A 14043-nucleotide genomic window follows, 5' to 3' on the forward strand; every position below is an offset into this window, starting at 1 on the left:
TGTGTTTATGCAAACAACCCCAAGGAAGCACGTTCATGGTCATTTGCGAAAGGTATTCAGGAATATTGGAGCTATGTCTTATGAAAGAAAACTATATTTGGCGCACGTGGGTCGACGCATCTTCATTCTAGAATGAATGAGGTGTGCGCTTGGATGGAGGCACGTCGAGCCTGCGATTGCTCGACTCCATCCGTAGTCGTCCCGCGTTCATTACCCGCCGCTGTGGCTCAGTGTCTGGCGTTTTGCTTTTGATCGGAAGATCGCGGAAGCTAATCCCGGTCGTGGTAGCCGTGTTTCAATTGACACGAAATGCAATAGCGCCGGCGAGCTGTGCGATGTCAGTGTGCACGTGGTAGAAATTATGCCGGAGCTCTCCGCTGCGGCGTCTCTCATAGCCCATTTACAGCCCCACATACCATGCCATACCATACCGTACCGTGCCTTACCATTCCATACCATACCGTACCGTACCGTACCATAACATAACATACCATACCATACCGTACCGTACCATATCATACCGCACCGTACCATACCATACCATACCGTACCATACCATACCATACCATACCACACCGTACCGTACCGTACCATACCGTACCGTACCATACCATACCATACCATACAGTACCGTACCGTACCGCACCGTACCGTACCGTGCCGTACTATATATCATACCGTGCCGTCTCGCAATGATTCATGCTGACGTAATCTTTACTGCAGGATAGTTCAAGATGTTTAAATGTTTCGTTTAGCCCTCTAACACTTGAGTGTGTGCTAAAGACGCTTAGCTGAACGAACAATATTGCTTGGTTTGCACGTGTGGTTCCATTAGCGTAAATCGCCACCCAGTTTACGGGCGTACCAGATATATTCAAAGGTGTTGAATACAGTCGAGCCCACTTATAGAGAACCTGACGGTAGCGCGGAATGCGTTCGTTGCGTCCGAGGTTATTAGTAAGGGGACTTCCAATTTTACAGCCAGAAATAAGGAGTCCGACAAAACTGGCGCTTATTTCTGAGTAAAGTTTCGTTATGCGCGTCGGCTTGTTCGAAGGAAACCATATAGCTGCGCTTTCCATGCTCTCCAGAGTGGTCATGCCTATATATGGTTCTGGCCGAGGCGCTAGCTGCTAACAGGCTGCTTTCAGGCCATGCAGCGTCTCACCTTTTTTATTGCGCTTTTGTATCTCCACGTTCTTTCCTTCAATCTCTGCGTCCACCTTAGGCGTGTGTTTTTCTTCTGGGCGGCATAGTTGAGGTACACCCCTATGGTTTTTCATTGTATGTGAGACATAGCCCCATTTCTCTAATGCATGTTTTTACGGCATCATCGCCCTCGTTCGTTATAAGCGAGCATTCGTTATAACTGCGACTGCCATAAGTGGGCTGTACTGTATACGTAAATGTCGATGCAGTACCATTTTCGGCATTTGGAATGTGCTCGGTTTGTGACATTAGATAGACACTGATGGCAAAGTGAAGTTGACTGGTATCTATATATTCCACATGCAGAGGTGTTTCTCGTGGTCATAAGCCCAACTTCCTTTAATATCCTTGCCCTTCCGGCTATTGTGCGTGCACAAGTCCACAGAAGAAGGCCGACACCCACTTCAGTGGTCGGCGCTGAAAATGCCGGGCATATGGACCCTGCCTATTGCCGGGAGTCCTCAAATGTGAAGGTGCGACAGCATGAAGTGCGCGTTAAGTGATCAAACACAGTTTATCTACTATTGCTGTTCTCGTGAAAAAAAAAAAAAAATCCCGCAAAGCTCCAAGTACTGACTCCGTGCACCATGCAGTCGACATGAAAGTTTATGCCGATATATGGGCACAACAGATTGCATCATATATCTTTTACAGCGGCTGTTAAACGGTATCACTGTTACATTACTAACTACCAAGTGCCAATGAGGGGAGACTCTCTCAGATGTTACCAACATTGCACTAATATTTCACTGCCGTTGAAGGTAAGGACAGCCCATGTTTCGACTGTTGCTGAAGCGCACTGCGCTTACACTTCCCTTTTCTAAGAGCCAAGTTTATCCTCTCGGTCTAGCGCTCATCAACAAAGATAAGCCCATGTCCCGTTGCGTCTACTATCAACCATTTCATATCTTATAAAGCGCGTCGCCGTCGAGTGTAGCCGCTAAAGGTGTAATGTTTAAATGGGACTACAGGACACAATGTAGTAAAACATGGGTATATATGTCCCGCATTTATGTACATATATATGTGTGAAATTGTATGGGTGCAGGCGTATGGATGTGATTTGTAGATTGATAGAAATAAGATACAACAACGTGAGCTGAGAATGGCTTCTCTAGGCATCCAAACGCAACAGAGCAGGACGGACCATAGTGATATCTGGAGGTGACACAGCGATAACTGCAGGATTCACAAGCCGTAAGTGCTTCAGCGTACGTGGTTTGCTAGCACACCCAGGCTTTAAGATGGCACCACAGCGAAAAGTCTGATGATCTCCCATCGTGGGCTCTTGGCAACCAAAGCACGTTTGAATTCCCTGTGTCCAAGATCAAGAAATCACACTTTTTCCGTACTATAAAGTGGTTCCTTGTCGCACCCTCTCGAAAAAGATATGTGTAAATTCCACTGCTCCTAACTGGCTTACAAAACACGCCATATCACACGGAATACCCATGCATGACAAACGCTTAGTACTCGCTTGTGATGCTCGAATTATAAAACGGAATTACAATCGAATTGGGCAGCGGTGCAGCTTGTGTCTAGGAAATTCCGGTTGTTCACTTTTACCTTAAACCGACAATGTTTAGCATGCTCACACAACTTATCTTGGTAAATTAATGATAACCATCTACATTTGGCATCAGGGAAGGACTACATTACGCACATATATAAATGTAAAGAGACCGTATTTGTTTCTTGTATTTATTACGGCTTTTCAAACGACAGCATTGTCATTTTTCCTCGCTTCTATGCAAATATAAGCTCTTTTCGTAGGCCGCGCTAACGCAGCCTGTAAATGACAGTGACCAGCTCTCTACTGCAGCCCGAGGTCAGAAACCGCGGAAATGACTTCGCCATACGGCGGACGTTTATAAAGCTGTTCCAAGCTTCTCGTTAATGAGACTTGCATCACAGTTCTGCTAGCTGGCGGAACCTCGTTTCAGGAGTGAAGTATTGCCTGTCCTCTAACGGCGATAAGTACAAAAAAAAAACAAGCAAAAGGAACGGTACGAAGGTGTGGAGCTCCGGTAAGGCAGCCTCAGGCTAGGACGCGGAAATGAAGGCGATCTCAGCGCCACTGGCCTCCCGGTCAGTGCTGCAGATGGTGGTGGAGACGGCAGTTTTCTTCTTCCCGGGCTTTACGCGATCTCCGGGAAAATAGCTGCGCGAGATGGCGCCACTGAATTTTTGGCTTTATCTGTGCGCAATATAGCGTGTCGAAACAGAGGAAGCTGGATAATAGACACGTGGAAAGAATGCCGCTGCAAAATAACTGCAAGCTCAATTGGTTTCAACTTTCAGGTAGCGTGTGCCGTGTTGATTACCTGAAATCGAAAAAAAAAAAACGACGTCCAGCCTGTACTTGGGCTTAGCGTGGCTGATAAGGAAAGCATATAAATTTCTTCGCATTTACAAAGCTGACTAAGTGTCCTGCTTTGCGCAGTGTTATCAGACTCGTCTGTTGCGCTGGTGCTCTTACGAGTGCTATGTACGCGTAAAATGACGAGAAATGTCTCTCAACAAAAGGTCGCGCTATTCTGTCGAGCTGAAGAATAAGTCTGTGGTACGAAAATGTCTGGGACTGTTATTGAGATAATCGGCGAAAAGGGGGGACCTCAAGAGCTACAGCAAGAGAAGATTTGCGTAAAAAGTATTTTCTCGCCTTTTTGTTTCAATTTCTGGGATCCGCGCGACGTTGACGGCTCGCAGCCAAACCAGCACCACCAGTATTTTTGGGACGTTCCGGACCAGTGTAAAAAGATTCCCCCTACCTGATACAATTTTGCCACAATGTTGTCTTTATTTTCGAGAATGAATATCCCATTTGGACCTTGGTCTTGTTCTGCGCCGCACAGTTTTAGGCGCTATACTCATCTTTTTTCACCCTTTTCACGGTTTCTCAATCAAAATCCCACAAAAAAATGAATAATAATGATAACTTCAATGCTTTTCGAATTCGTTGCTCTAATGCACTTTCGACTCCATTCAGGATACCAGAAAACAAATTCAGACCGCTTAAACACTGCCTCACAGTGCACACACAGAATGTGTGTTCGCGTGCGGCACGCATCACTGGAATCACCGCGCCTCCGCGATATTATCAAAGAAAAAATAAATGAATCTAAGCGTATCCTCCAACCTCTAATCTTCCCCTTCCCTCTCTCTTTTCGCCTCTCTGACCTTCGCCAATTTTCCAACACCAGCTCAATTGTTCTCGTCTCCACAACGCATCCGGCATGTTGTTGTTCGTACTTATTTACTCACTTGTTTGTCTTTAGAGTGATCCTGCGAAAAAGAAAGTTAAAGCAAGGGATCAACAGTGGAAGTGGTATGCGCGCATCGCACATTTACGTTGATCATCCCCATCGCCTTTGGCCGCACGTGCGGACGCGCGCGCAAGATCACGAGCACATGTAGAGGCTATGTATAATGCTTATACACGTTGGCGCAACCAGTCCTCCGGCCGGGCGCCTGATATGAATAAATGCGCAAAACCCCCAAGGAAGGGAGGCTGCAGGAGGGAGGAAGGAACGAAGGAAGGAAGGAAGGACGGATGCCTCTAGACCTTGTGGAGGGCGTTGTTTTGTCGAGGGTGAGGAGGGGATAACTTCCTACCCCAGAGGAGGGGGAGAAGGAGGAGGGGAGCAGGCAAAAGAGCGCGCCCTTGTGGCGTAATTGCAGTGCCGCCGCAGGAGAGATCCCTCTTTGTCTTAAAGCAGGTATTCTCACCCCCCCCCCCCCTCCGGCCCCTCTTCTTCTGCGGGCCCCCTTTTGGCCAGAGGGGGGTCCTGTTCGTATCCAGGGGCGGCGGCTGCCCGCGAGGATCCATGGCTGAAGCCAGCACCGGTCAGCCTGCGCGCGGTGGGCGTGGTCTGCGAGGACCATGGCCTTGGCAGCTTTCAGCCGAGCAGCAGTGGTGGCGGCGTCGGCCGGCTCATTTAAATTGTTTCCTCCGAGAGGTTGTTGATCCACCCCGTGGGGGCTCTCCCTCCAGAAATGCGCGCTGCTGGCACCCGCCGATCTACCTGGCCGTTTTCCACGCTGCAGCCACGACCCGGAAAAAGCAACGAGGAGGAAAAAAAAGCGACAGGGCAAAAAGCGAAAAAGACAGCCTGGTGGCTCAAGGCGAGGGCCTGCGCTCCTCCGAGCTGCTGGGCGCCGAGGACGCGGGGAAGTGTGTACGCTCTGTCCAAGCATAGTTTCAAGGCTCGGAGGGAGAAAGAGAAGAAGATGGATTTCGGGGCTTTGCACCAATGAAACCAAAGATGAATAATGCGAAAATTTAACGTCAGAGAATTTGTCTTAACAAGGTGATGGTTCGGGCTAGTGTGTATGCGTTATGATCCATAGCGTCGCAACAAACCGACCGTGGAAACAAACTGCATGAAGCCCCCAGAACCGCAGCAGGCCAAGTGGTTGAGCGTCCACCTCGCATGCAGGAGATGCGGGGTTCGATCCCCAGTGCAGCCGGGTACCCACCGGTGACACAATGGGTACAACCTTTCCCCCGGTCTGGTGCTCGGCTTCGTCAGTGTGAAATGCTTGGTAAAAGTGATCTTTGACCCTACCTTGAGAATGGAAAATACCTTTTGTCATGGCGCTCTTTGGCACTAGATGCCCTTGCGCCATAAAAATCCGCAATCATCATCAGCATGAAACTCGTGGTCCGCGGACCACGAACTGCATGCTGCACTTGGACCGTGGACCACAGGCTGCATGCAGCCTGTGGTCCACAGTCCACAAACCATGCTTCACATGGACCGCTGGCTGCGTGCTCCTCGTGTCTGATGCTTCTGCTTGGCGCGGTCAAATCTCGTCAGGCTCTGCGTACCCCAAAACACGTTTGCGTTCCCTTCATCGTAGCCGACGCTACCAAGCCTCCCTGTCCACAAAAAGGCGTGATGCGGAGGGCGCCCGCGGCTGCAAAGCATGTACGTAAGCTCAACAAGCCATACACACGCAAGCACACGGGAGCGGTGCGGCGGCGTGACGGCTCGCCGGGCCGGATGATTTCGTGCCGTTTCCCCTGAGGCTGCCGCCTCCGAGACTCCTCTTCGGCGCGGGACCGGGCGAGGAGCCGTGCGCGCAGAGGTGCCCGAGGGGGCGCGATGCTCGCTCATGATTTCCGCCATGCAAGCCATGCGGCGTCTCCCTGGCGTCGCTTTGCATAATGTATGAAATAATGGCTGCGAACTGGCTTCTGCAGGTGTAATTATTCGCTGACGAGTGCCCCGTAGGTGTGCACAGGGGTTCGATTAATTATGCGATTGTGGCGACAACGCCGCCGCCGTCGAACCAGGAGCCTTTGTACACTGCATGCGCGGGTTGATGATTAGGTTAAGTCTTCGCTAGGGCGCATAGCGTTCGTTGCCCTTCTTGGCGCACCTCGGAGCCGCCGCATCGCGAAGGCCACGCGAGCGGATTTCCATGGGTAACGAGAGGCTCGGTATTTATGAGCTACGCGAACTCCTTCTTCATGGCCGAGTGCTTCTCCACTTGCGCGTCCTAATAACTATAACCGCGTACCCAAAAATTAGTGAGCGGGTTGGAGTAAAGCGCTAAAATGAAATGCGAGGTCAAGAAGAGGAAATTTAAGCTCCACCCACCCGCCTTCCCCTTTTTCTTTTCTTGATTTGTAGGTGACTGGCAAGCCCTTAATACTTCTTTTTTACCAACACCGCTTTTAAAACTAAACTGGTAATATTAGGTCTCTTAATAATATACGAGGAGTTCTTGGTTCTCTAAAGGTCATGGAAGTTTTATGCATCGATATTGCCTCGATAGGTGTTTCAACGTATCGCCGTTATAGTGGCTCTGACCTGGTGGCTGTGGATCTCTACTGCTGACAGCGACGTGGGGGTTGCTTATTTAGATGGAGGTTACGCCGGCGTGTTAAAATTGGGTTCCAATTTAGAGCACATCAGTTGGTGGACATTGATCTTAAGTCCTCCCCTAACCCATCATCCGCGGCCTGCGGTGCAGTTCAGGGATGCTACAATTATTTTAATTATCGCTTGCTACGAGGACAGAATGGCTAAATGTAGACTTGCAGAGTACAAAAATTGAATTGTGATTGCAGGTCACGTAAGTATTCTGCAACGCTCCTTCTGAAACAGGGTGTATTATAGCCGAAAGTACAGCGGGAAGGAGGCTGAACGGCGGCAAGTTTTGCTTGAGAATATGATAAAGATGCTCCCTAGTTACGCACATTTATCTTTGTTTGGTCGCCTTCAACCCTTTATGCTCGGTCTCTCCGTTTGTTTTTGCACATGAATAATTATCTTTAGTTTGGGAAGAAAAAGGTCCGCAACTTGGACACAAGACTAAGGCAGGCAGGCAGTGGACATTACGAGCAGTAACTAGCAAATGAGGTTTATTTGAAAGAACACTTTTGCTGCATCGTGTTTGTAATAAACGTTGGTTGCTAGTTACCTCTTGTAGTGCCCACTTCCGTGTCCCAAGTCCTGTCTCAATATACGCTTCTTTTTATTCTTCAGCATGTCAGACCGAATGGCCTAAATATCCATCCTGCTGAGCGTCATTTTCAATACTTCGTGTAATATAGCTTACTTTATCTTATTCTACGTCTGTGCGGATACTAGTTTTATGTTCTCACTTCCAATTAGCAAAGCGTCTTGGAGTCATGCTCATGACTGTTTGGACTTCTGTCAGAGTACGCTGCGAAAACTGACTGTGTTTTCCGCATTACTGAATAGCCATTTAGCTGTTCTTAGCATTTTCAGCCAAATACGAGTAGCCTGAGAATCCGTTACTGCATGATCTTATGCGCTAACTGCTGCTTTTGTGTTGCTATATATACGCTGAGGAGAAAGAATAGCGTCTCTGCGTGTTGGGCGTATAATTTCATCGCTTAGAGGGAATAGGTTTGCGGCTGCTGGCTACAAAGATTAAATGATCTCTCTCTCTCTCTCTTGTTGTCCCAGCTTCACCGGACGAAATCGTATAATTAAGAGTTAACGCGCACCCTGCGGAAAATTGTACACCCCTCCTGTAGTTCCGTGTCAGTGTTCAATCTTGACAGGAAATTTTGTGGTGAACCTTTTCTTTTGTTATTATTAAGGTCAGATCACATTGATAAAAAACATTTTTTTAACTGTTTGCGTGTTTAAGAGAGGATCGCGTCTTGCCCCTTCCGACTGCCACTTTCCTTGCACATCCTTGTCGGATCTGAGCAAAACTTGGGCTTTGAAAACGTTCTTGTATTAGTTCTTCTATTAGTCCTTGTATTAGTTTTCTCCACGCTCTTTGCTACGGATATCTCCGTCTATACAGAAAAATGAAACAAAGTCTCATGACGCCTATTTAGTGAAATGCTTGCCTGATAGAATGCGCGTCTAAATCAAAATTCAGATTCAGTTTACTGGAATAAAAACTAATAATAATTTCGCGGCAAAGCACGTAAAACTTGGGAGCTGGTTGGCCGCTTGGAGCATAAATCTGATTTGGACCTTCAGCCCTTTGTCCTGCAGTGGACACAGTCAGACCAGTGATGATGATTATTATGACAGCAAGCCTGCTCATGAGCGTCCCTGTTGTTACACAGTTCTTGCTAACCTGAGTATACATGTGAGCACAGTGGGTACTCTCTTGTTTGCAAAGCACTAAGGCTGCAGGCGTGACGCGTTTAATTTACTTTTTTTAAATATTGTTTAAAATACAAATCTGCATAATATTTTACGGCTGGTCTGATGAGGGCAATCAAGCTACAGGGCTACCCCAAGGCAATCAAGCTACATGGCTACCCCGGACAAGGACGAATTTTTCTTTAACCACAAAGTTTCTGAGAAAGCTGTATAGCTTTCCTTTGTATCCGTGTGGCTGCGCTCGGGTGAATACCAATGAGTAATTACTTCCTTATTACAAATCTACTCCAGCTTCCACCCTCCTCCTTAGACAGTCCATAGACTGTCCATAGACTTATGCCTATAAAGTCTACAGAATCTCTATAGACGAGCCCTAGAGAACAGTCTATAGATGATAATCCTATAGACAGTCTATACACAATGTATAGATTTATGGCCATACACTTTTAGTAGACTTTTGTCTATATACAGCCTGTAGACTATGAGTAGACACAAAGAAATATCTATAGGGAACCAACATAGTTTAGAAGAAGTCTACAGACTGCCTATAGACCATTTTTATAAGGGTTGGGGGCTTCCCCTAAGCATTTGAGCAACAGGGCAAAAGAGCGCCTCACCAAGGCATCCTCACCACGACTCCGAGAGGAATGTATGCGCACAGACGAGCTAACACACACAAACACGCTCACCTTGTGTGCTCTGTCTAGCTCAACTTGCATGAAGCAAGAGTGATACTGTCAGGCAATCGCAGGAGGAATTCATAAAGTCTGCTTGCCCCTAAAAACATCTACGCAACTTCACTGCCGTGCCTGCAACCGTGCGCCGATGCAGGTCAGGGAGCGGACGGCTGTTGTATTCACCCTCTGACTGCAGCTTTTGGTTCTGCAGTGTCTCATATTTTATTAGAGAAACGGAGTGTAATCATTGTGCGTAATGTTATTAAAATAAACTAAAAACTTTAAATATTCAGCAGAGACGCTTAAGACTGCTTACATCTGAGAATGCGAAATCATTACATGTAGAACGGCACGAGGTAGGTGTACAGTTTAAGTGTTGCGCATACTTTCTGTGGTACCGTGCCCAGTGACTGCGAAGCCAGCGCGAAGCTTACTTACAGCTTGATTGCACTGTGTCGCCATCTGGAGCCCCGGTGCAGAGTACTCTGCACATGTTGACGTAGAATTATGATGCAGGCACCACCAAGGGTCGGATGCTGGCGGGCGAAAGTCATGATCCACATGTCCAAGAAATGCATGGTGGTCATGCGCAGATGCATTGACCACGATGACGCGGCACACGATTTTATTTTTGGCGCCGCGTCAGTTGATGTTCTCATATCCTCCGAACTTCGTGCCTTACATGGTGGACGCCGCCTTTCGTGCTAATGAGGCATATATTTCCTCTGCATTAATAAAAATGTCTGTCCGAAATATTTAGCAGCAACCTATGGCCTCCTCATTCGCACTCGAAAGCAGTTTAACGAGTCATCTCAACCGGCTTCAGGTCGTACAAGAGCTCTACAGTCGTAAGCATATAAGAGGGAAGAAATTTCGAGTGTTCACTTACTGATTACTCTATAATTATGCATGACAAGCTGTATTTTTTGTATTTTTAGCTAGTTCTCCTCTTGGCGTACAATATCCAAAAGTCATTCTCAAATTTAGCGAAGAAATAACCAGAAAATTCACAGTTTTGTTCAAAGACTTAGTTCCCTGTAATATCACTCACGGCTACATTCGTAAAACATCGTGAAATTAGATGTGCGCAACATAATTTCTCTGTTGTCCATGAGCATAAGGGACTTAACCGCTCTTTTCCGGTTAAGTTCCGCACAGTGACCGAGTAGTTCTCTGCCTAACAATCTGATTCAAATCGTCAACATGCTGTCTTACTGCGTCGATGTTCAACATCTGACAAAAGAAACACGACCCAAAGAGTTTTGGCGCACAAGAACTTGCAGCATCAGATAAACGCGGCAATATATGCGCAGCATTTTAAACTGTGCAGCGAACCTGCGCACGTGTCGCGTAGAGCGTCTTTGTAGAGCCAGGGACAAAGGACAGACATTTGGTGTTCTTGTTCGAAGAGGGGAATAGCGGGCAGGTTTTGCCTGCACAGCTGCAGATAAAGAGACAGAGAGAGAGAGGGATATGCTGCACACAAATGTTATATTGGTAATCTTTGTGATGTATTTTTGTTGTTCCATCAGGAGTCCACGGCCAAGGTTTACTTTCCACTTAGATGGCTAGGGCCAAAATGCATAAATGACATTCCATGCATGTTGTTGCTTACACAAAGCCATCTCTTATAAAACTGAAAGAATGAAAAAGATTCATGTTAACACAATGCCAGGTTATATTTTGAATATTGAAAAAAAATGAAGAAAATGTGGCAATGGGCAGGTCGTACCGCGCCGAGGCAGCAGACACTATTTTTTCAGCGGGCTCATTTGATTCATTTTGTACGTTGGTGTCCTTGCTACGGCAGCAGCAATAGCCATATCAACAACTTTAAAGCACGAAAACCCTGTGTCTCGCTAAAAATGGGTGCTACAGAACTGTGCTACAAAAAATCAGCTGCCACGAAGCGTAACTAGCGTGACCCATTATCCCTTCCATGTATTTTGCTAGCCGAGCTATTAGCGAAATGGGAAAACAAAATGATGCACATTAGGCGTGAGTGGAGCTACTTTTTCGTTCCATATTACTATGGACACAAACACGTAACTCTAGACCAGCATCACCTAACCACCGGAACGCTGCTCGGCTCAAACTCAGTGCTGCTTCGTACCTGTATTAAGAGCCCAAGGGCGTTGGCATTTCGCACATTCGCGGTACGCGAATAGAACGTGACGCGGCAATCTGCACTTCCTGTACTTTTCCGCTCGCCACGGACTGGTGGCTCCTGTGAGTGGTTCTGTGCCTAGTGTTTTGTTCAGCGCTTGCGCTGTGGCGCCGGCCGGGAGGACTTTATGTGCCATCTGCCGGTGTATCTCTGCGGCCCCAGTTCTTAATAGCAGCTGCGTGACGAGCCGCTGTGGTGTATAAACAGACCAGTCTGCATCGCAGAGCAGCTTCGGTGGAAGCACCAAATTAACGCGGCAAAAAGCGTGCTGGAGGGTGCTCTACAGCCGGTGCGCATGGAATGCGCTACTGGGGAGCCAGCAGCCTCCGCTTGGAGCGCGTGTCTCTCCGAGTCGGGGGTGCGCCTGAGCCGAGGGAGATTCCGGAGGGCAGGGCGCTGACAGCGGAGCCGTTCGTCCTGCCCTCCTCCGAATCTATCAGGGGAGCGTCGGAGAAGAAAGACGCCGCCGCCGCCGCCGCCGCTGCAGGATCGGCGTCGCAGACGCCAGTCTCGCCCAAAGGCATCCCCGGTAGTCTTCTTTCTCTTATCATTGCACCTTTCGTTCCATCCCGGCAAGAGCCCGCCGCTCGGCGATTGGCCAGCGCCGCGTCACGTGGCGCGCCCCGCTTCCGCGGGCGCGTTCCTCCTGCAAGCCGCCCTCCCCGCAGCGCGCGCGCCTTCCGAGGGGAAAAAGGCTCCGCCAATGCTGGGCTCTTCTCCCATCGCCTCCGCCGCCACCGCCGAATTCGATTATTAGAGCGGCGCTGCTGCCGCTTGCGCGCCCCGACGACGACGCGGTGCGCGAGCGCTCTGAGCGATAGAACGAGAGCGGCAGGGAAGGAGCGAAGAAGGCTGCCCGGCGAGGAAAGAGGTGCCCGGTTCTTTCTCGCGCCGCGGACCGGCAGCAGCAGCAGCAGTCGCAGAGGCGGCATGGCCTGGCGCGGCGCGGCTTGCCTGCTGAGCGTCGGCGGCCGCACACCACCAGCGACTGGCGGCAGCGCCGGCGTAGCGCCGGGAACGTCGTCGTCGTCGACCGCGCACGCGACTGCCGCCACTGCTTCACCTCCGCTCCACGCCGTTCGCGAGGCGCGCCGCAATCGGCCCCTTGGATTACAATGTCCTGACGACGCCAGCGCAACGCACACCTTCGGCCTCCTCCGCCCTGTCACCGTCGTCGTCACGGTAGGTGGGCCTATCAACCCCCCCCCCCCCCCTCCCCCCCAAACATCCCCCCGCCTCTTTCAAGCTCCTGCGTCCCCCTTGTTCGTGAATAGTACGCTACACGTGCATGCGCGAGCTTCGTTCCGGCTGGCGGCCGATTCGGTTCCGCTTTTGATTATCCTTTCTGTAGTCTACGAACTCTGTCGGGCGGCGTGTTTGTAAGCCCCGTATGAAAGTCCCGCTTTGACAAAATGGTATTGCCACAGTTCACTTGCGGATCGCGGTGTCATTAACAAGGTAATTGTTGATAGCCTACATTCTCTATTTTATTGAGGTTTCTGCAGTAAGACTGCAGTTTAGTGCGTTTAGTATGGCCTTCGGATCAAAGGCTTCGCCTTTGAAATTCCGCAAACATCCAAGCGGCTGTGAACGCCTATGTGTCAGTTTTTTTGTTTTTTTAGATTGAAACAATTCGCCCTAGTGCACACACATGACGACAGCGAGACTTTCAGTGATAAATTCACTTTGTTCTGCTCGCGTATTTTATATCTCTAAGTTTGTATTTGTGGTTTACCTTTGCCTTAGTTGTATTCGCTAAAGTCCCTCAATTAATCTTCGTAGCCTCCGATTAACTTGGTAGCCTCCACTGATCAGAAGACATGTACGTGCCAGTTTTCACGTATCCGAAAACTTAGTCATTCTCGTTCGAGCTAGTCAGATTATCCTCTTTCGAGGTTACTCTGCCGCGAATTTTTCTTCCAATATCGCTTTTCATGCCGGTTCTGTCAGCCTCTATACTTAACCACAGGTAATCGGTACGGCAACTAACCGGTGTTTGGTGTCTATCCCCGCAGTCAGTGTCCGCCTCCAGGTGTTTTGTGCTGCCGCCTTTCAATGCCACAGAGTATCCATCCGGTGGTCATATTTTTCTGATGCAAATTATAGTGTGATTTTCTGAGCCCCACATCTTTCCTCCTGTTCGGCTTTTCTTCCCTTGAAAACCATACTAGCATAACTTAACAAAAAAGGAATAAATTACTTACTTCTTTTTAACTTTCTGTGCATATCGCTTTCGCCATTAGCTCACCTTGCATATTGCAGAGATATATGCTCCACGCGCCTCCACACCAGCCGCCGTAAAACAGCGAGGTACAAAATTTGTTTTGTACCGAAAGCATGGGAAAGAACATAGTTTGTTGAGAACAAAAAGAATAAAAAAAACAAA

At 48.7% G+C, this 14043-nt stretch overlaps 1 protein-coding gene across 4 annotated transcripts in view; it reads left to right on the forward strand.

Annotated features, from left to right (window-relative positions):
- The window catches only part of LOC144093834 (uncharacterized), a 229270-nt gene that overhangs the window by 116693 nt on the left and 98534 nt on the right, over positions 1–14043 (forward strand). For 2 of the 4 annotated variants that reach the window (XR_013306337.1, XM_077627552.1), the window contains exon 1: positions 12407–12839. The exons of the other annotated variants lie outside the window; for them this stretch is intronic. The gene's annotated coding sequence lies outside the window, so the exon portion shown is untranslated. Of the gene's footprint in view, positions 1–12406; positions 12840–14043 lie in introns of those variants that run through there. 4 annotated transcript variants of the gene reach the window in all.

The sequence above is a fragment of the Amblyomma americanum genome, chromosome 6 (assembly GCF_052857255.1).
Source record: "Amblyomma americanum isolate KBUSLIRL-KWMA chromosome 6, ASM5285725v1, whole genome shotgun sequence".
Classification (NCBI taxonomy): domain Eukaryota; kingdom Metazoa; phylum Arthropoda; class Arachnida; order Ixodida; family Ixodidae; genus Amblyomma; species Amblyomma americanum.